This window comes from Mesoplodon bidens (genome assembly GCF_964165515.1).
Source record: "Mesoplodon bidens genome assembly, chromosome: 1".
In the NCBI taxonomy this organism is placed as follows: Eukaryota; Metazoa; Chordata; class Mammalia; order Artiodactyla; family Ziphiidae; genus Mesoplodon; species Mesoplodon bidens.
The window spans coordinates 33,423,600-33,445,643 of NC_138176.1; the positions used below are offsets into that span (position 1 = coordinate 33,423,600).

Here is a 22,044-nt window from a genome sequence, read left to right on the forward strand (position 1 = left end):
TCGTGGGCATCCCAGGGGGGAAATAATGCTAGTCTGAAATGCATTTTTGCATCATTGATTCTCCCTGCTGATTGAGCCCTGTTTATCTCATTTGGCAAATCAGCCTCAAAGTGCATGAACTATTTGTGCCTCATTAGTTTCCAATAGATTGATTTTGCTAGGGTTGCGAATTGGCCGTCTTGCATTGCAGCCCGCAGGAGCCAGCTCTGGCTCAGCCTCAGGGCACAGGCACATAGAACAGCAGCAGCCCCTGCAGTGCGGCCACCAGAAAGAGACTGAAGGGCTGTTCTACGGCCACAAGGACAGCAGTGCCTTAAATCTTTCCCGGAACCAGGTAGGATAAAATAGGGACATATAAGAAAGCAAACAAGGGCCATCTCTGCTCTCTTTTCTTTCTCTCTCAACGTACATACTCTATTTGGCACCTCCCTCCTCTTGCCCCCAAATCCCCCCACTCCCAACCTTAAGCCCCTCTTCAAAAGTAAGAAAAATAAAGATAACATTAAAGAAAAATTAAAATAAATAAAATTGATGACCAGTTTATAAAACAGTGAGTGCTGAACTACTTACAATATAATGATTGGAGAGAAAAGCAGAATACAAAACTGAACGTAGGGATTCCCTGGTGGTGCAGTGGTTGAGAGTCCGCCTGCCGATGCAGGGGACACGGGTTCGTGCCCCGGTCCGGGAAGATCCCACATGCCGCGGAGCGGCTAGGCCCGTGAGCCATGGCCGCTGAGCCTGTGCTTCCGGAGCCTGTGCTCTGCAACAGGAGAGGCCACAACAGTAAGAGGCCCGCGTACTGAAAAAAAAATGATTAAAAGGGAAAAAGCAAACCAAACAGGAATAGAGGTAACCTTGGACATTGAGGGATATGGAGGCTTTTTTTTTTTTCTTTAAACTATTCTGCATTTTCAAAATTGTCTAAAATTATTAGTAGTACATATACATATCCTCAGAAAATTTTTATTAAAATATATAAGGTAATAATACATAAAATAATAAAGTGGCCCATGCTTTTCATTCAGCAAGGTATATTGGTTCTGCCAGTTAAAAGAACAGAAAACTGACTCAAGCTAGTTTGGCAGTTCCTCAAAAAGTTAAACATAAAGTTACCATATGACCCAGCAATTCCACTTCTAGGTATACATCCAAGGGAATTGAAAACATATGTTCATACAAAAACTTGTACATGAATGTTCATAACAGAATTGTTCATAATAACCAAAAAGTGGAAACAAACCAAATGTCTATCAACTGATGATAGGATAAACAAATTGTAGTATATGTATACAGTGGAATGTTATTTAGTCATAAAAAGGAACAAAGTATTGATACATGCTACAACAAAGATGAACCTTTTCCACATTATGCTAAGTGAAAGAAGCCAGACACAAAAGGCCACATGTTGTATGATTCCATTTATATGAGATGTCCAGAATAGGCAAATCTATAGAGACAGAAAGTATAGTAGTGATTGCCAGGGACTGGGGGGAGAGGGGATACAAGGGGTGACTGCTAATAGGTATAAGGTTTCTTTTTGCGGTGATGAAAATGTTCTGGAATTAGTTTGTGGTGATGGTTGCACAACCTCATGAACATACTAAAAACCACTGGACTGTGTACTTTTAAAGGGTAACTGTTCTGATATGTGAATTATATCTCAATTTAAAAAAAAAGAGTGTGTCCATCACACTGTCTTGTAATCACCCATGTCTTTATCAGTCTCTCCCACTCCACTGTGAGCACCTCAAGGGTGAGGGCCTATCCTTGTTCTCTGGTTCTCCAGTCCTGAGTAGAGGACCTGGAACAGAGGGGGCCCATGATATTGTTCACTGAACGACTTGAGAGTTCTCTTCCCACAAGCCCAGGGCTACCTGGCTGGCTCTGCACCCAACCCTCAAGAATGGTCTGGGTCAGGAATTCCCTAGTGGTCCAGTGGTTAGGACTCGGCAGTTTCACTGCCTGGGCCCAGGGCCCGGGTTCAATCCCTGGTCAGGGAGCTAAAATTCTGCAACCTGTGAGTGTGCCCAGAAAAAGTCTGAGTGTTAGAAGCCCTAGTTCAGGTATAGTATCTTCTGGAACCTAAGAGTGGAGCAGCCTTCAGTTTAAATACCAACTGGTGGAATCACATTGTTTAACCCCATTGAACCTTGTCCAGGGGTCACACTGAGTCAAACAGAGGGGCTGCCATTGACCCCTTGGGGTCCTTACTTTCCTCCTGTTGGAGGGCTCACCATGATTAACCTTCCTTCTTTGGAAGTGGCAGCCCGGGCTGCAACAGATTCTGAGAACCAGGGTCTAGCATGCTTTCTGGTTCTGCTCTAATTCTAATCAGGGTCAAATGAAGAAGCCCTTGGTTCTTTTGGCCTAAGGGAGGAGATAGGTATCTCTGTCCACTTCTCCCTTGTATAAAGTCCAGTTGCCCTTACTCCTTGGGCCGTAGGACATGATCCTTTCAGATTATCTCCTTCTTACAGAGTCAGATAAACAGGTAGGCCATGCAAGCACAACTTAGATTGCCAGTTTAAAAAGGGCTTCAAACATCCCTGGAAATGTGTGATTTTCCAAGACCTCCTCTCACAGAGAGAGCCATGCATGCCTGGAAGAATCGCCTGGTTCAGCCAGTTGGAGCAGCAGGCAGAAAGATCCCTAAGAGGCATGGCCCAGTGACTAGAGATGGTCACTAAAATAGCATTCATCAAAGTGGGTCGAGGTAACCGAAGGTTTTGAAGACAGGTTTAAGAGACAGGGCAAGCAAGTTTGGAGACAGGACAGACTTGCTGAGGTAATGGAGAAGGGCCGATACCCGATAGGCACGCCCGCCATCTTCCCTTCTGCCCTTTCCGCGGTGCTCAGCATCTCCTCTTGATGAATGCTGACAAAGTGTTGCTAACCTTCCCAGGACACCCATGTGACTCAATTTGGCCTTGTGTAATGAGTTCCCCCAGTGAACTCTTCCAATCACCCCTGACAAGCTTCCAACAGCTTCCAGAATGTCAGCTACTACCTTAACACCATTGTTGTTGATTTTTAAACCTTGTTAAGGTTATATTAGTTTGGTGAGGCTTGTTGCCCCATTTCTGCAATTGCTGTTATTTTTTCCCTCAGGCCGTTTAAAATGATCTGTCTTCCTCTCCCTTGCCGTCCCTCTCATGTTCTCTGGTTCTCCCCCTCTTTCCTTGTGCCACCTTTTTTTCCCTCTTCCTGGCTTCCTCCTTTTATCTCTCCAGCCTCAATCAGAATGCATCTCTCAGAGTAGTCAGCTCTATTCACCAACCATAAGAATGGTTTTCTCAAGTAAACGCTTCATTAACTGAATTACTTTAGAGTAGTAAGTCTTTCTCAAGTAAACGCAGCATATTCTAATTAATGAATCCCCTGCCCAGTCAGAAAAAAATGGATCTCCCAGCAGCAGCTGCCTTCAAACTGCCCCCTCCTCTTTTCTTTTTTTATAAATTTATTTATTATTTATTTAGTTTTGGCTGTGTTGGGTCCTCGTTGCTGTGCACGGCCTTTCTCTAGTTGCAGCAAGTGAGGGCTACTCTTTCATTGAGGTGCACAGCCTTCTCATTGCAGTGGCTTCTCTTATTGCGGAGCATGGGCTCTAGGCGTGAGGGCTTCAGTAGTTGTGGCTCATGGGCTTAGTTGCTCCACAGCATGTGGGATCTTTCTGGACCAGGGCTCGAACCCATGTCCCCTGCATTGGCAGGCAGATTCTTAACCACTGCGCCGCCAGGGAAGCCCTGTCCCCTCCTCTTGTCCCCCACCCAAACCCCTGACCTAGGGCAGGCCCTTCCATTAATACAGTGGAAGTGGACAGAAGTGCCTTCTCTCCTTCTGGTTACTCCCAAAGGTCCACCCAGCTCAACACTTTAAACGTCTTATTTTGATTATCTAATAGCATGAAACATTCTCAAAGCCAAACCTTACACCCTTGGTCGAATACAGTACAAATGTATAGAATTGGGATTTTATTATGTGCACATGCTTTCATCCAAGCAACAACATGAGACATATTGGAGCAAGCGTTTTTTAGATTGATGAACAGAGGCCTGAAGGCTAGGCCATTGGTGTGACCCATTCATTTTCATCTCGGCCCTGCTTCCTAAGCACAGCGATGTCCTTGCCTGCTCTCATTCTCTACCTGGCCCCTTCCTGACCAACCTCCACCCATCTCTCCAAAATTCCCCAAAGCAGCATCTGCCCCCCCCGACCTCCAAAGAATGCAGAATTCTTGGATCTGGCATCCCATGATATTCAAATCAGTTTTGTGCCCTCAGGCATGAGTGTAGAGATTTGCTTCTCAGTAATTCATCAGCAAGAAGCAAGAGAATCCATTCTTTAAGGAAGTTTTGCTCTTTCCACTACTTGCTTCATTTTCTTCAAGATGCTACAAAAGAAATTAGGTGCAAATGGCCACCAGGGTTTTTAGTGATTTAGCACCAAAAGGGATTCATAATTCCCTTTCTCTCATTTGATTTTCTTCTTCCCTCCTGGCGTTCTCCAGCTGATGTCCGAAAATGACTACAGTCAATCTTTTGGGTAACTGGGGAAACAAGTTACCCAAACCAACACATTTTAAGAAAGCACCTTTCACAACTTGGCCTAGTAATATTAATAATAATATCCTCTCGGGACTTCCCTGGTGGCACAGAGGTTAAGAATCCACCTCCCAATGCAGGGGACACAGGATCGAGCCCTGGTCCAGGAAGATCCCACATGCCACAGAGCAACTAAGCCCGTGCACCACAACTACTGAGCCTGCGCTCTAGAGCCTGCGAGCCACAACTACTGAGCCCGTGCACCACAACTACTGAAGCCTGAGCACCTAAGAGCCCGTGCTGTGCAACAAGAGAAGCCACCACAATGAGAAGCCTGTGCACCACAGCGAAGAATAACCTCCGCTTGTCGCAATTAGAGAAAGCCTGCGCAGCAACGAAGACCCAACACAGCCAAGAAAATTTTTTTAATAAAAATAAATGCTTATATGAAAAAGAAAATAATACCCTCTTAGCGAGTGCTTATGTGTCAGGCAGCATGTAAGCACTTTACATGCGTGCTGTCATCTACAGCTCACAAGTAAACCTTAGGAGAGTTGTTTCTCCCTCCTGTTACAGAAGAGGGACCTGAGAACTTGTACAAGCGTTCCACGTTAGGCATTGAAGCCAGGATTCTGCCCACAGGCTTAACCACTATACTTCCCGCCATCTCTAGATCATCTTGTTTCCTTCCCTCTCTCCCAGGGTGTGTGACGCTGAAGATGGAGGAAAGGCTGACAACTCTGGGCTGACATCTACAAAATCCTGCTTGCTCCTCTCCCAATCTCTCACACTTAATGGCCTGCTTGAAGGATGCTTCCTACAGCACGTTTATAACCCTGGTTTGTGTTCTTGACCCTCCTGCCTGATATTTTAATTTCTCTCCAACAGTGGAAGGACTGCTGGGAATAATCTGATGCACAAGAAGAGAAAACCAGGAGTTACTAATAAGATTAAATTAAATGTAAGCACGTTTTTAACAGTGTGTAAAGCATAATGCTAAGCACTGTTTGAGATGAGCAGACACAAGCCAGGACATTATGGAATTTACAATCTGGTGGGGAGAGAGGATGAAGAATAAGACTACATACATATATACATGAGTTCATGCCAAATATGGTGAATTCCATGAGAAAGGAATAAATGAAGTGCTGTAGGGCTGGAAAGCAGGGAGTGCTCACATTTCCCTGGGGAACCAGGAATGAGGCCATATGATATAAGAGAATGTTTGGGATGAAAGTGGAAAGCCCTGAGCTTTACTCCAGGCTCGGTCACTGCTATACTATTGTACTAATAAGGACTTGGTATTTCTCCTCCCCAGGACAGGCCACATAATTTATAGGACTCAGTACAAAATGAAAACGTGGGGTTCCTTGTTCATAAATGAAGAATTTCAAGATGGCGAGAGCAAAGCAATACCCAAGTGTGGGACTCTTCTTAGCACGCCCATGAAGCGGGACTTCCCTGAGCTTCTGCTATCCCAGGGGTTACCTTTGGGAGGTGGGGAGGCAGGTCTTACCAGCACCTAGCACAGGGCCTGATACTCAGATGAATCATGAATGACTGGCGACAACAGTGAGTTGACATGAGTACACATGATGATTTCTTGGGGCACTTTCAGTGTTAAAATGTTTTTAGACCATGATTCTGAACACTTCTTGAAGGAGACATTTGAGATGGATCTTGAAGGATAGTAGGATTTTTCTTTCTCTTTGTCTTCCCTTTTTCCCTTCCCTTCTGTCCTTTCAGTATTTTCCCATTTATCTCATAAACCCTAATGATATACAGACTGGAACCAGCAGAGGCGTGCAACATTTGAGGGATGACTCAAAGACTGAGGCCTCATTAAAGATCTCCCCAGGCAGTTTCCCATTTACAAGGGAAGGCCTTGCCGGAAGATCAAATCTGCACATGTCTGGTTTTTCATTTGAAGATTATTTTGTTTTATTTTCATTGAACAATTTGATAGATGTTTATGATGAAAAGAATCAGAAAAATATAGATGAGGGAAAAATACTCATAATCCCACAAGAAATAGTTCTAATGAGATTGCAGTACAAAACTAGTTTTCAACCTACTTTTCTATTCAGGAATATGTTATGAGCATATTTTTGTGTTAATGAGTCAGTATACTTTTTCATTTTTCATGGTTGTATGATATTCTGTCTTATGGTTGTACTGTAATTTTCTTAACCAATCCGCTCAAACTAAACATTTGGATTGTTTCTGATTTTTTTTTTTTTTTTTGCTATTCTAAGTGGTGTTATCCTGAATTTGCTGGGTAGGCAATTTACTTAGTTACTCCAGCAGTTATTTTCCTCCTCTGTGGGTAAACTCAAGATAACAGTAGCATTTCTTCCTGGGGTTGCTGTGTGGTATTGGTCAGTTAATGCATGTATGAACGGACAGTTATGGTCAGTTAATATTAAACTGGTCAGTTTATGCTCTTAGCATAGATACATTATACTGCATAGCAGACTAGACATGCAGTCAGCCCTCCCTAAACGCAGGTTTCACACCTGCAGATTCAACCAAATCAAATGTGATCAAATTTTCTTCGCAGTTGGTTGAATCCGCAGATGTGAAATGCGCCTATTTGGGGGGCCGACTGTATTCCTTGTACTACTCCATTTTAAATAAGGGACTTGAGCATCCACAGATTTTGGTATCCATGGGGTCTCCTGGAACAAATCCCCCACAGATACTGAGGGACAAGTGCATTAACCGTTTCATTACTTTATAGGCCCAGGAGGAACTGCCTCAGATTGTGGTGTAAGTTAATAGTAGAGCCTGCGAAGCCGGACTTCTAGTCTAGTGTTCTTTGCAAAACAGCAGGATGAGGTGCAAGCTGGGGGAGGCCTGGTATGGGGGCTCCCTAGATTGAATAGCTTTTTAGTAGTTTCTTGTCTCTTCAGTTGTAGAATAAGCTCCCAGGTGGCTAGGAGACTTCTAATTTTTTTTTTCTTTACACAGCAGGGTACAGCAGGTGCTCAGCAAAGACTTGACACTGTTCCTTGACATCCAAGAACCTTAGCAGATGTGTTTCCCATCAGCCTGTGCAGTCATCAAAGCCTTTCTTTCCCTTGCACACACAGCCTGTTAACTGGGAATGCGCTCTGGCTGAAGATTCTTACCAAGGGCAGCTGACAAAAATCAGTTGTGTTCAGCCCAAGGGATGATTGCCCCACCTTCAGGGATGCCCCAGGGACGTGGGAAGCTAGGCGTGGAGGGAGCATGTTTCAGACCGGTTACTTGCTGGCAGTGACCTTGGGCAAGAAGTTTCCCCTCTCTGCGTTCTGTTTTCTTTTTGTAACACTGAGGGGGACTGGAGGAGGTCAGGATGGTATCACAGTGGTTACCTCTGAACCCATCTAGCAAAGTACTCTTCTCCCCACTTGCGCATGACCCTGTTTTGTTTTATTCACCCTATTTTGCACATTGCAGATGATCTTGTTTATTTATTCACTCATTTATTTGCCTGTCTCCCTCACTAAAATGGAAGCTTCATGAGCGGAGGGGTCTTGTCTGTTGTATTTTCGGCAGTAACCCCAGGGCCTAGTATATGCCTGCCATGGAGCCGCTGAATAAAAGTATTACATGAATGAAATCTCAGAGCCTGGGTTCAAATGCTGATTGCACCGGTTTGGGTGTGACTTTGACCAAGCCGCTTAAACCATTTCAGTTTTCCCACTTGAAAAATATGGATTAGTAATAGCGACTATCTTAAAAGACTATGAGGGGCTTCCCTGGTGGCGCAGTGGTTGAGAGTCCGCCTGCCGATGCAGGGGACACAGGTTCGTGCCCCGGTCCGGGAAGATCCCACATGCCGCGGAGCGGCCGGGCCCGTGAGCCATGGCCGCTGAGCCTGCGCGTCCGGAGCCTGTGCCCCACAACGGGAGAGGCCACAACAGTGAGAGGCCCGCGTACCGCAAAAAAAAAAAAAAAAAAAAAAGACTATGAGGATCGAAAGAGAGAAAAATTAAGAATTATTAAGCATACTGGCTGACATACAGTATAATAATGATAGTAGCAAACATTTATATAGCGCGACGGCCAGGCACTGATCTAAACGCTTTACATACGTTAACTATATTAATCTTCTCTATGTCCTGTACTGCGAAATAGGTACTGGTTATTATACCATTTTAAAGATGAGCAAACTGGGGCACAGGAGTTGAGTAAGTTATATGTACTCAAGATAGGTTAGCTGTTTTTTTTATGCCTAAGATCCCTTCCCAGCTCCCCGTGGGCGACCCCTCAGAAAGATCAGAGGGCGCGCCGGGCCAGCCTCCCGCCCAGCCCGAGGCCGGCCGGGACAGAAAGAGTTACTGGGACCGCGCGCACGTTCTCGACGGGAGATCCGCGGGCCCGCGCTCCGGGCTCACAATGCTGCGGGGAGGGGCGGCGGGGCGCCTCGTCACCGCCCATTGGCGCACACGCCCCTTCCTGTCACTGCCGGGTCCGGCACCGCCCCCTGGCACCGCCCACCGCCCAGGCGCCGCCGGAGTGGACGGTTCCAGACGCATGCTAATGAGGGGGCGGTGGCCGCAGCCCATTGGCCGGCCTCGGAGTGTCGGTGAAGTCAGCGCCGAGTCCCAGAAAAACAGAGCGGGGCCAACTGCAGAGTGTAGTGCGAGTTGGGCAGGACGCGCGCAGCCGGCCCGCCCGCCCGGAGACCCGCAAGGTAAGCCCGCGCCAGCGGCCCCTCAGCCCGCGCTCGCCTGATGGTCAGCGCCGGCGCCGGGGGCGTGCGCCGGCCCGGCCCCCGCGGGCGGCGCCTTTGTTCCACGCTCGGAGGAGGCGCGTTTAAAGGGCTAGCTGTTGGAAGGACTTGAGGGACCCCCTCCCCCCAGAGCATCCCCCATGGTCAAGGGGAACACCGTGGTCCCCCTCGGCGGAACCCTCCTTCCTGCCTGCTTGGTGGATCCCCAGTCTTTAAGGGAAAGTTCCCCAGGGTGCGGGGGTTTTGGAGGATTCCAGGTTTTTGTCTTTTTTATTTTCTGTTTGTTTTTATTGGTGGGTGGGGGTACGTGCGATCATGGCCTCTGCTAGTAGAGAATGTCCGCCTGCTTCAGGCTGGCTGCAATATGGGTGGGAGGAGGAGACATCAAAGCCCGCGTGGGTTTGCGCTGTAAAGTGAAACTACCGAGGAGAGGTTCCACTGCAGTAGCCAGAGGAAGAAGGAGGGAGCGAGCGGCAGGATGGAGGCATCTCAGGTGTGTTCATTCATCAGCATCCGTCTGGAGGAGAGGAAGGCGGGAGGGCAGCACGGACTACCGGTCTGGCCTAGGACCCGCCAGAATGAGCGGGTACGTTTGTGTGTGTGTCCGTGTCCGGGGACGCCGGTGCCTGCTTATCTGCCCATGCTCCTTCATCCCTCAGAGTGACTGGCAGCTTCTTGCTAGCCAGCTCCTCACCGAGATGAACAGAAAGCAACTCCTTTCTCCGAATTCCCCAGGCATCCCCGGCTCTCCTCTGGCTTCTTTCCGAGGTGGCTTCCTTGATAAGCGCTAGCGCCATTCAAGATAGAGGGGGAAAGAGGCTTGAAATCATTACGTTTTATTCACGGGGGAATGTGCTGTCGAATTCTGCATCCCCGTGCACCCGCTGTCGTAAGATGGCTTTGAAATTCACCAGTGCATGCTTTCTTCAGGCAGGCAGAATTTATTACGCTATTACATTGCTACATAAAAGCAGAAAGGATCCCACTGAGCGTTGCTCATTTTATCCAGACCCTGGATTTTCCCAGCATGTTCTGGCTGAGCCTTTGGATTTTTGTTTTAAACTGAGCGCTGGGATGCCTCTCCTGTCACAGGGCCGACCTGCTGAAATCGCCGGAATTGATTTCACCGTCAATAGGAGGGAGGTTCATTTAGAGATATCATGGAGCCTGTCTGGCATGTCAGGCCTCTGACATCACCCCCCGCCCCCCACCCCTTGCACCCTTTTTCTCTCCTAAGTGAAGGCCAGGGAGGGCTTGTCTCCATGCTCCCGCTCCTTGGTTTGTGAGCTCCTCTAGATTCAGTTTTGTGTTTTTGATTGGAAAGGTGGCTTGGTTGTGATTGAAGAGAACGGAGTAGATTAAGAGTGGGGTGGGCAGCAGACAGGGACAGCAGCCTCAATGACAGAAAACATATGCTGGACATTTGGGGACTCCAGATCTCCAGCCCTTCGAGACAGGTGAGGTTGATGGGTGTGTGTGGAGCGAGAGGGGTGTGTGTGTGTGTGTGTGTGTGTGTGTGTGTGTGTGTGTGTGTGTTGGCTGTGAGGGAGCGGTGGAGGAGGAGGATGCTGCCAGCAATTTTCTGCCCCACCCTCTTGATGCTGCCTTAAATAGCTCCTTGCCATCCAAGCTCTGATGTTTCAGGCTCTTGGCCTGAGGCGAGGGGAGGGGAGGGTTGGTCTTTTGGTACCTCTGCCCTGGGCACTGTTAGAGTGGATGGTTAGGAAAGGGTTAGTTCTCCAGAGGTTGCAGAGAGCTCATTTCTCTGCTGGAGGGCGCTGAGTTGAACTAGCTCGGGTGACTTCCCCGCAGGGTATTAGCAACTGAAAAGAAATGCTTTCTTCCCCATAGGGTGAAGAGCTGGGAGGGTATTGTCCCCGTCCATCCGTTTGACACTCACCTGCTGTTGGTCCTTTCCTCCTGTTACCTCCTGCTTTCTTTTATTCTAGTTGGCGAGTTTCTGTGAACTTTACCGAAGGTACTGGGAATATTGGGAGGTGAGGTAGGAGTTGTGGGAAAGGACTAGCAGATGCTTCTTACTGGCAGAACAAAGAACTGTGCCACTCTCCCCTTCTCCCCTCTCCAAAATACAGTCCCATATAGATAACAGTCTGGGGTTTTCTTTGCAGAGAATGAATGGGCAGGGTTCAGGAAAGAGAGCTTGTATTAGGCAGCATTAGTAGTCATCTGACCATCCAAACTTAGCTTTGGCCCCTCCCCTGGACTTGGAAATAGATTTGCTGTAGGGGGCACTCCCTGGTAATTTGGGATTTAATCTGTCTCTTGAAAAAGGAAACGGATGGTATCAAAAAGCTTCGGTGGAGGTCCTCTGGACCAAAAGCAGGACAGCTGGCTTTGATCCAGGCTCCAACCTGCTTTGGGCTTTGGGCTAGTGGCTTCCGCTCTCTGGGCCTGTGTCCTTGCTGGGAAAGTGGAGGGCTTTGGGGTGGATTGTTTTCTAGGGTTCCCGACAGCATTACTGTTCTTAGATTCACAAGACAGTTTGTGATGGCATTTCTAGATTCTTTGCTAAGCTGATGTTAAATTCACAGTATTACTCGATGGCACGAAAGAAACATTCCAGGACTCAGCCTTCTGTTGGATTCAGATGCATCTGTTCCTTGATTAGTGTGATTGGTAAGGTTTTGCTGTATCTAAATAATTTAGGGGCTTCCCTGGTGGCGCAGTGGTTGAGAGTCCGCCTGCCGATGCAGGGGACACGGGTTCGTGCCCCTATCCCGGAAGATCCCACATGCCGCGCAGCGGCTGGGCCCGCGAGCCATGGCCGCGGAGCCTGTGTGTCCGGAGCCTGTGCTCCGCAACGGGAGAGGCCACAGCAGTGAGAGGCCCGCGTACAGCAAAAAAATAAAAAATAAAAAATAAAATAAATAATTTAGAGCTAGAACAGCCCAGAGTGAGGCACAGCCCCTCAGTGTGGGTGGTTGGTTGGGGAGACCAGGTGGGGTGACAGAATGCTGAGGAAAGGGAGTTTCTATAATTCATTGTCTCTCCCTGTGTATGTTTAACTCACTGCTTTATTTATGGTTATACAGGTGAATGTTTAGATATTTAGAACCTGAGAGTTGGAAGAGACCTCTGTGACTGCCAGGTTCAGCCCCCCTCACTGAGGAATTTGAGGGGTTGGGTGGCTCGGCCATTTGTTCAAGGTCACACAGCTAGCAAGATGCAGAGCTGGGCAAAAACCCCAGGTGGATAGATTTTAGGTCTTGTGTTCTAGATACACCTCTTAAGTCCCCTCTTCCTCTGAGAGAAATGATACTAAGATGCGCTAGAGAAAAGCAAGGAGAAATTAGGGGCAGTAGAAGGGAGAGGTTGGGGAAACAGACCAGGTAGGAGGTTGGGGGCAGGTCAGATGAGGAAGGGGAAAACACAGACACCAGGCTTGGAGGGAAAAGGGATGGAGCTGGAAGGGAGAGGCTTTATCAGCTGTGAAATAGCAGATTTCTACAGCCCTTAGAGTGAAGTAAGTAAGGAGAGGCTTGGCTTAGACACGGGTTGGGGTGGGTGAACTGAGTCCAGGCCAGGGTTGGGACTGACTTGGAGTCTCTTGGGATCTCTCTGTTGACCCTCAGATTGCAGTGTGTGGTGGAGGCTGATTTAGTTTCAGGGCCAACTCAGGCCTTTGGAGCCAGTGGGGCAGGCAGAACTTGAACACGTGGAAAGTCAGATGTGCTGGGAGTGATGCTGGAGAATGCTGAGGTGGGAACCCATTCCGCTGAAGTTCCAGTTTTTTCTTTTTAATTTAAAACTAAAAAAATTTTTCCATGGAATTTTTTTTTCAACTCAAACAGCATTTTCTCCACTGACTCTCATTGGTGCTTTGTACATTTTATGAGATAGCGATTTGTGTGATAGTGTCTCTTGTACTCCCTTTTCAGAGGAGATATTGGAGATGACTGATTTACTGAACCGTAGTTCATCTGGAGGGAGCTTCCGGCCTATGACCTGAGCTAAGCCTCAGAATGTTTAAATGAGCAATTAAAGAGCTGTGAACAGTGGTAAACCAGATTAGTAACCATTCAAAGGCAAGGATAAAAGGTGATAATACTTTGAAGTCTACAGCCCAAGCCTACAGCTGGCCATGTACAGTGTAATTTACTTTGGCCTAAGAAGTCTTTCTGTGGATCCTTCAGTTGTTCTCTCTTTTTGTGTATGGTTACTCATGTCTGTCTGTCTGTCCCTGTATCTTGCTGTCTTCCCATCCTTCTTTTCCCACACCCCCGCTCTACCTTTCTTTTTCTCTCCTACTATTATACCTTTTTCTTTGACCTCCTCCTCCATCTTTTATTTACTGTCAATAACATAGCTCTTAGTGTATTTTAATATATTTATTGTGTTATTAAAATCTCATCCTCTCTGTTCTTAATTTGAAATCAGTTGAGTTCACTTTTTTGAATGTGTGTATATGTGTTTTACACACAAAAAAACAAACAAACCAAACCCAATTAAATTGCTTTTTACTTCTGTGTGGCCTCTTCCGTTGATTTTTTTTTTCCCTCTGCTCCTCTTCTGTGGTCAGTAATGGCTCTTTACAGAAAAAAAAATTTCCCAGCTCACTGTCACGTGGATATTATTGTTTTTATAACAAAAACAGCTACAACAATAGAAAAAGTTTCCCCCTTGTTTGTGGACACAAGGGGCACCCTCTCCCAAGAGATGTGCCCTATTTCTTGACTTCCTTCCATGGAAAGAGTGTCTGCAGTGCATTCTCTAACAGGGGCCTGTACTATAAGGGGTTGGAGGTGCTGATGGGGGAGCTGAGGTTTTATCAGTGATCCTGGTAATGCTTAGAGTGTGGGTGGGAGGGAGACGAGAGAGGACATGTAGGAAAAGTTCAGTGTGGTGGTTTTTCTTTATTTCCCCAGGCAGATCTAACTCATCCGGCAGTAGTAGGACCCAGACCCCTTTGGAAAAGAATGAGATGCTTCTCAACTTTCCCATTCGTGTTGGGACCCAAGGGACATCTTGTGTGACACAGGGAGTGTAGACAGCCACTGACAGGTTGCTGTTATGAAGTCCTGGGTGCTTTGATGGATGCATGCTATGGTGCTTTAACCTTTCTTCTGACTCTTATTAATTATAGAGAAGACTGAGTCTTGATGCTCAGTGGTCAGCAGATAGTTTAGTGTCTAAAGTGGGCCTCTCTCTTTTTTTTTTTTTTTTTTTTTTTTGCAGTACACGGGCCTCTCACTGTTGTGGCCTCTCCCGTTGCGGAGCACAGGCTCCGGACACGCAGGCTCAGCGGCCATGGCTCACGGGCCCAGCTGCTCCACGGCATGTGGGATCCTTCCAGACCGGGGCACGAACCCACGTCCCCTGCATCGGCAGGCGGACTCTCAACCACCGCGCCGCCAGGGAAACCCTATATATATATATATATAGTTGTTTTGTTTTGTTTTTGTTTTTTTTTTTGCGGTACACGGGCCCCTCACTGTTGTGGCCTCTCCCTTTGCAGAGCACAGGCTCCGGACGCGCAGGCTCAGTGGCCATGGCTCACGGGCCGAGCCGCTCCGCGGCATGTGGGATCTTCCTGGACCGGGGCACGAACCCGTGTCCCTTGCATCGGCAGGTGGACTCTCAACCACTGCGCCACCAGGGAAGCCCTGTATATAGTTTTAAAAGTCAAATAACACTGCAAGCCTTATAAAGAAAGCTGTGTCATGCCTCCTTATCCTGGTGATCCACTCTCCAGGGTTAGTCACGGAACACGATTTTCTGTTGCTGCAGGAACAAATTAGCACCAATGTAGTAGCTTAAAGCAGCACAAATTTAAATTACAGTTCTGTGGGTTAGAAGTCTGAAAAGGGTCTCACTGGGCTAAAGTCAAGATGGTAACAGGGCTGCATTCTCTTGCATCTTCCACTTTCTGGAGGCCGCCTGCATTCCTTGGCTCATGTCCCCCTTCCAACATCTTCAAAGCCGGCAATGGCCGGTTGAGTCCTCCCATGCATCACTGACCTTCTACCATAGTCACATCTTCCTGACTCCCTTCTCCGTCCCTCTTCCACTTTTAAGGACCCTTGTGATTACTTTGGGCTCACCTGGATAATCTAGGATAATCTCCCTGTTTTAGGTTCATTTGATTAGCAACCTTAATTCCCCTTTGCCCTGTACCATGCTTATGGGTTCGGGGATTAGGATATGGGCATCTTCATCTTTGAGGGACCATTATTCTGTCTACCATAGTCACTTCCAACCCATTTAGCTGTTTCTCCTGATATGGCTATTGTCATGCTGTGGATTAGAGGAGCCCTTATTCCTCTCTTCACTCCTCCCCTCCTCACATACTTCCCTTCCTTCATGTCCTCCCAGTGTGGTTATGCCACAGTTTTTGGTTACAACGATAGTCAATACTTATATTACTTTGACTGTGTAAATAGTGTTCATGGCTGAGCCTTATAGTTGTACTGTAATGAAATTTCCTTTCTTGTATGTCTCTTTTTTAATTTTTTTTGAGTTAATAATTGCTTTTTTTTCCCTATTTAGTTTCCTTTGTACTTATTACTAATTCCCAGTGTTTCTGACGGCATTTTAAAATATCTCTGTTTTATAACACAAGTTCCTTTTTATTTCACTACAGTCTTTCTGTCTTTGGAGACCTCCCTCCCAGAGGCCTCTATCCCTCACCTTTATTCCCTGCTGATTGACCTCTAGGCCTGGGGCATGACTCATCATGGGGATTCCCTCACCTTGCTCTGTGTTGGATCCTCTGTTTCCTATTTCTTGATTTATTCCTTAGGAGTTTCTGAGAGAGGGTCTGTACAACTTGATCACCTCAAATTTGCATGTCTGAACTGTTCTTATTCTATTATACATTCACACTTGATTGGTGGTTTGATTTGTCTAGAATTTTAGGTTGAAAGCCATTTTCCCTTAGTTTTGAAGGCATTGCTCCACTGTCTTCTAGGTTCCAATATTGATGTCAGAATTTGGATGCTATTCTGATTCTTGATCATTTATGGGTAACCTGCATTTTTCTTGCAGAAAGTTTTAGGATCCTCTTTCTTTCCCTGTATTTGGATTGTTCTTACTTTTAAAATTATTATGCTGGCTCCTTGGTGTGCTCTTTTGATCTGAAGACTCAGATTCTTCAGTTTGGGGACATTTTCTTATATTTTTCTCTGTTAATTTCCTTTTTTCCCCTTTTCTTGTGTTTTGTCTTTGGAGCTCCTATTACTTGGACGTTGGACATCCTGGGTCAAGTTTGTAATTTTAAAATCTTTTATTGTTTTCCATTTTACTTTAGTTTTTTATTATTATTATAAATTTATTTATTTTATTTATTTTTGGCTCTGTTGGGTCTTTGTTGCTGTGCGCGGGCTTTCTCTAGTTGTGGAGAGCAGGGGCCACTCCTCATTGCGGTGCACAGGATTCTCATTGCTGTGGCTTCTTTTGCTGCGGAGCATGGGCTCCAGGCACGCGGTCCTCAGTAGTTGCAGTATGTGAGCTCAGCAGCTGTAGATCACAGGCTCTAGAGCACAGGCTCAGTAGTTGTGGTGCACGGGCTTAGTTGCTCCGCGGCATGTGGGATCCTCCCAGGCCAGGGCTCGAACCCTGGTCCCCTGCATTGGCAGGTGGATTCTCAACCACTGTGCCACCAGGGAAGCCTTTGTTTTACTTTTGAGAGACATCTTCAGCTTTATCCTTAATAACCCTTTTGAATTTTTAATTTATGCCTTCATGGTTTTGCTTGAAACATTTTTGCATGTTTTACTTTCTAAAATTTGCTAGTTCTCTGAAGGCTCATTTTTCTTTTTTTTTTTTTTCAAATAGCATCTTGTTCTTGCTCCATGGGTGCAGTAAACTCACTTATGTGTTGTTTTGTTTTTCTGCTTCCCCTGCATTGTCTTTGTTTCCTCCAAGTCCCTTTATTCTGCTTCTTTTGGTTACTGTATTTCCCATTGGAACCATCCTTCCATGCATGCTGATCCTTGACTGTCCATTTATATTTTAAGAGTGGAGACCAAAATGCTGATTGGGCACTTGTGCAACAAGAAAGGGGCTTGTGAACCTCGTGGTACAGTGATTCAGTAGAGAGCCTCCCTTTCTTCCACCGGGGACACCTAGATATCAGTGCGTATAGATCTTTTCTCTGGGAATGTTGGGTTTTCCTGGAGAGGAGTGTGCCTGGGGGTGTAATAGCCTGTTTGTTGCTCCTCCTGGGAGCCTTGATGGGGAAGGAGGCTGGGTACCCTGTCTGGTATGCAGATTTTCACTCAGTCCATCTGTTTTCGGAAAGTTGCCCCCTCTCTCCCTACCTCCCTCAGCTGTGTCTCTCCCTCAACTGTGTCTGAATCCGGAGAGTCTCTGGTGTAGTTGCCTAAACAGTGAACCTCCACCTCTTGCTGGCTGAGGGAGGGAGGTCACCAGACTGAGCAGATTGCAGGAGGGACCCTGGCATGTTTTTGCTCCTTTCGCCAACTTTCTGCAGGCTCCCCTCTTTCTAGTCCTGTCCTGCTTCTCCCCTCACAGTCCTTGGTGCCCCCCATTCCTGAGCCTTCTCCTGTTCCTGTGGCATAAGTCACCATTTGTTCAGTGATTTTCTCCCCTACTTGCACTCAGCAGAACAGATGAAGCAGAAACCCGAATCAGCGGCCGCATGGCAATCAGCTCTGTCTTCCAGAATTCTGTTAACATATCTTCATCAGCCATCGTCTCCTTTCCATTAAAAAACAGATTCCTCTGCTGCCTTTTCGTGGGGTTCTGGGAGAGAGCAGAGATAAATGTGGGTGTTCTGATCTGACCAGAAGTTCGTTTCATCTCTTTATCCAAGCCTTTAAACAGGTGCCTGATATATAGTATATTCCCAAGAAGTGTTTGTTAAATGATTGGACGCATGTTTCTAAGATGGTATACATACAGCAGGTCCTCAGATTTCAAGAATCCCCAACATACAGTTGTACAAAAATAAATCCATTGTTTATTCTGAACTGGACGTAATAGCAAGCAGCGGGCAGACCCTGCCACTCTGCCCCTGCAGGGTCGGATAAGAAGCGCCGTGAGACGGATTATAGACTGTTGGGCTGGTAAGTGATGAGGCCCAGGTGCCATCTCCAGCCCCATCACTAACAACGTGGGTCACCTTGAGAAGTCACGTAACCCATCTGAGTTGTGGTTTCCTCAGCCTTTAAAGGGGCTGTTCGTCAAGATTTGATTCATTTCACTGCCCTGAGCGCCTGCTGTGTGCAAGGCACGGCGCAGGGTCCCTCCAGGTATCTCTTTAGTTCAGGATTTTGTACATGTGTCTGTTATGGCATGTGTCACACTGAGTTGATGGTGTTTGGTTTATATGTCTTTCTCCTGATCGTACTTCAGTAACTTGCACGGGGTAATGCTCTGCAGATTTCACCTCTTACTCTTTCTAGATATGGGCCCCTGGTGAGGGCTTACGTTATAGTTGTCTTTGTATCTCCTGGGTCTGCCACAGTCCTCAGCTCATAGGAGATGTATGGAAACTTAGATTTTTGCACTTAGAAAGAATACATCAAGGAGACATGAAAGAATACATCAAGGAGACATGAAAACGTGAGTTGCTCTGCCAGGATCCCCAAACCTTGCTTGGAGAATAGGGCCTCGCTCATTGGGAGTCTAGCTGTATACGCCGCGGCTCACTTATGGAGGTGTGGAGGGGGGATTGAATGCATTAAGTCAGCGGAGATAGCAGTCCTGGGCCACAACCCTGACACTGGAGGATTGTTCCCCACACGCAGATCTCAGTCATGTAGTTGTTTAACCAGCCTTACAGTGAACTAGGATTGCACTCATACTAACTAAGAAAGTGACTTATAGATATAATCCTGTATTTAAAAACGTTTAAGTGCTGGGACTTCCCTGGCGGTCCAGTGGTTAAGACTTCGCCTTCCAGTGCAGGGGTTCGGGTTCAATCCCTGGTTAGGGAGCTAAGATCCCTTATGCCTAAAAACCAAAACATAAAAGAGAAGTAATATTGTAACAAATTCAATAAAAGACTTTTTAAAAAAATGGTCCACATTAAAAGAAATCTTAAAAAAATGTTTAAGGGGGCTTCCCTGGTGGCGCAGTGGTTGAGAGTCCACCTGCTGATGCAGGGGACACGGGTTCGCGCCCCGGTCCAGGAAGATCCCACATGCCGTGGAGCAGCTGGGCCCGTGAGCCATGGCCGCTGAGCCTGCGCATCCGGAGCCTGTGCTCCGCAGCGGGAGAGGCCACAACAGTGAGAGGCCCGCGTACCACAAAAAAGGAAAAAAAAATGTTTTAGGGCTGTTTCATAACTTATTTTGGTTTTCCCAGACCTGTGAGCTAGCGTGCCAGGACTAGTTAGTAGAAATTTCAGGGAGGTAGTTTAGCTCCGTAGAACTTTTAGAAGATTTGTCTCCGTAGCTTTTCATCTTGAGAGCTGCTCCCTCTCGTACTGCTTTGGGGAGGCCTGAGCTCCTGGGCAAGCTGAGGTTAGATGTCCACTGGGCAGGGAGCCTGAAGGATCAATGCTTGGGTGGCAATGAAGTCATATTAGAGCACCTGAAAAGTCCTTTGCTTTTGATTTGTTCAACAAATAGTTAACTGAGCTCCAACCATAGGCTGGGCTCTGTGCTGGGCTCTGCGAATACAGCAGTGACCAAAGAGAAGTGGCACCTGCCATCCTGGAATTTATAGACTAGAGTTGAACTTTCCAGTATGGTAGCCACTAGCCACATGTGACTATGTAAGTTTAAATTAATTAAAATGAAACACAGTTTAAAATTCAGTTTCTCGGTCACACTAGCCACATTTCAAGGGCTCCATAGCTACATGACACTAGCAGCTGCCCCATGGACAGCACAGAGAGAGAACCTTTCCATCACCTCAGGATGTTCTCTTAGGCGACGCTGGCCTGCAGAGCTAAGAGTCTCTTTCTAGACCAGGCGTCTGTGATCAGCCTTGTTTCACAGTCGAGGCAGCTGAGGCACAGAAAAGCCATTTGTTTAAGGTCATGTGGCTGGATGGGCCTGAGCCGGGAGCAGATCTCTTACCTTGGAGCTTGGCTGTTCTCTCTCGTCAGTGAGGTCAGGGAGCAGTGTGACGAGGAGTGTGATCTCTGCGCTCAGGCTGCTTGGGCCCCCGTCCTGGCTCTGCTGCTCCCTCAGGCAAGTTTCTAGTCTGTACCTCAGTTGCCTCACCTATAAAATGGAGAAAACAGTAGTGCCTACCTCACAGGACTGTGTAAGTCTTTAGAGCTGTGCCTGACACATAGTAATCACTCAGTAATGCTGGTTGCTGTATTGAGAATGAGAAGGGGACAAAAGTTATTGGCAGAGTCCAGGGGGCATTTTCAAACAGGAGACCATGGAGTGGAAAAAGAACATTGGCAGGCAAAGCTGTGTTTGTAGAGCTGACTGACCACCTGGAGAGGGACACATAACTGAGTACGTCTAAGCCAGGGGCTGCTTCGGTCACGTGAGCTGACGTGAAAATGCCAGCGTGTTCCTGAAGCCCTTCCAGCTCCAGTACTGATGACTGGTACTCGGAACAAGAATGCTTTTGATGTCTCCTTCCTCCTGGTCTGCCTCTACCCACAGCCGTCCCTCCCCTCTCCCCCCACCCCTGACGTCTCCACCTTGGAAGGATGAGGTCAGAGATGTTTGCCATTACCCCTGTGGAGCAGAGGGATGTGCCAGAGAAGTGCAGAAGCAAGAAGGGACGGAGCCCAGGCCATTTAGCGGGTGGATCCTGGTCTTTTCTCAGCGGTTTCTATCCCTTGGTGATTTGCATTCCCACCATTGCTCAGTCCTGCAAGCAGGTCCATGTAATGTAGCTTCGTGTTCCAGAGGTGCCCATCTTGCTGGATGAGGAGAAAGAGAGCTCTGCTGTTAGCCCCAGGGATGGGATGGTGCCCCGTTTGAGAAGTGAATCCCTGCTTGCACGTGGAACTTTTGTTTAAGAAGTGCTTCGATAACCACAGTCTCATTTCACTTGTTAAACAAATGCTGGTGAACAATGTAGACATAGGCCCCGCCCTCCTGGAGTTTATTTCCTCATTAACACCCTGAGGGCTGGGCTTTTCCCTGGCAGGCTTGGGTTTTGAGTAGGAAGGTTATAGTGTGACAAAGTATGTGGGGCGTGGGGGTAGTGAGGACACACTAGACATGCATAACCCATGTGGCAGGTAATAGAGAGAGGCCAGCGGTGAACCTGAGAAGTCAGGCGTGTAGTAATGATCAACCCAGGAATGACCTGTGAGCAGTCTGTTCCTGGCAACCTGGATTCTCAACGTGCCATAAAAATACTGCCTGAGTTCCAATACCAATGAGCAGGAGTACTGACTACCATACCTTAACCTATACCTTGCTCTGCAGATCTCATTCCCATTTGGGCCTTGACTTTTCATCATCGTGGGGATGTTCTAGCTCATGGCAGTTGTAACAGAAATGGGTGGGGACGTGGAAACTCATTACTTATTTATATCATGCCTTATACATGGATTATTAACACCTGCCTGCAGGCCCACTTTTGAGCTTGGTCTCCCGGTATGAAGGGTCACTAGGACATACCGTGTGGAACCCTAACAGTCACTGCCAATCCCTGGAATGTGTATGGAACCTGGAGGCTGTGCATGTGAGCAGTTCCCTTGTCTGATGTGTAAATAAATAGACAGTTCATCTGCAGGTTGTTCTCCACTCAGAGTTGGTCTTTAGTCAGTGCAGATCCAGTGTTGGGTGACTGTTTCCCACAAACACAGAATGATGGTCAGGGATTGTAGCTGCTGATAACAAATTAACAAGAGAGAAAATGGGAACATTTTCA

At 47.1% G+C, this 22,044-nt stretch overlaps 1 protein-coding gene across 11 annotated transcripts in view; it reads left to right on the forward strand.

Annotated features, from left to right (window-relative positions):
* The first annotated feature begins 9,139 nt into the window (after window positions 1-9,139).
* SORBS1 (sorbin and SH3 domain containing 1) overlaps window positions 9,140-22,044 on the forward strand; it is a 244,009-nt gene continuing 231,104 nt past the window's right edge. For all 11 annotated transcript variants that reach the window (XM_081253012.1, XM_081253014.1, XM_081253016.1 and 8 more), the window contains exon 1: window positions 9,140-9,225. The gene's annotated coding sequence lies outside the window, so the exon portion shown is untranslated. The remainder of the gene's footprint in view (window positions 9,226-22,044) is intronic.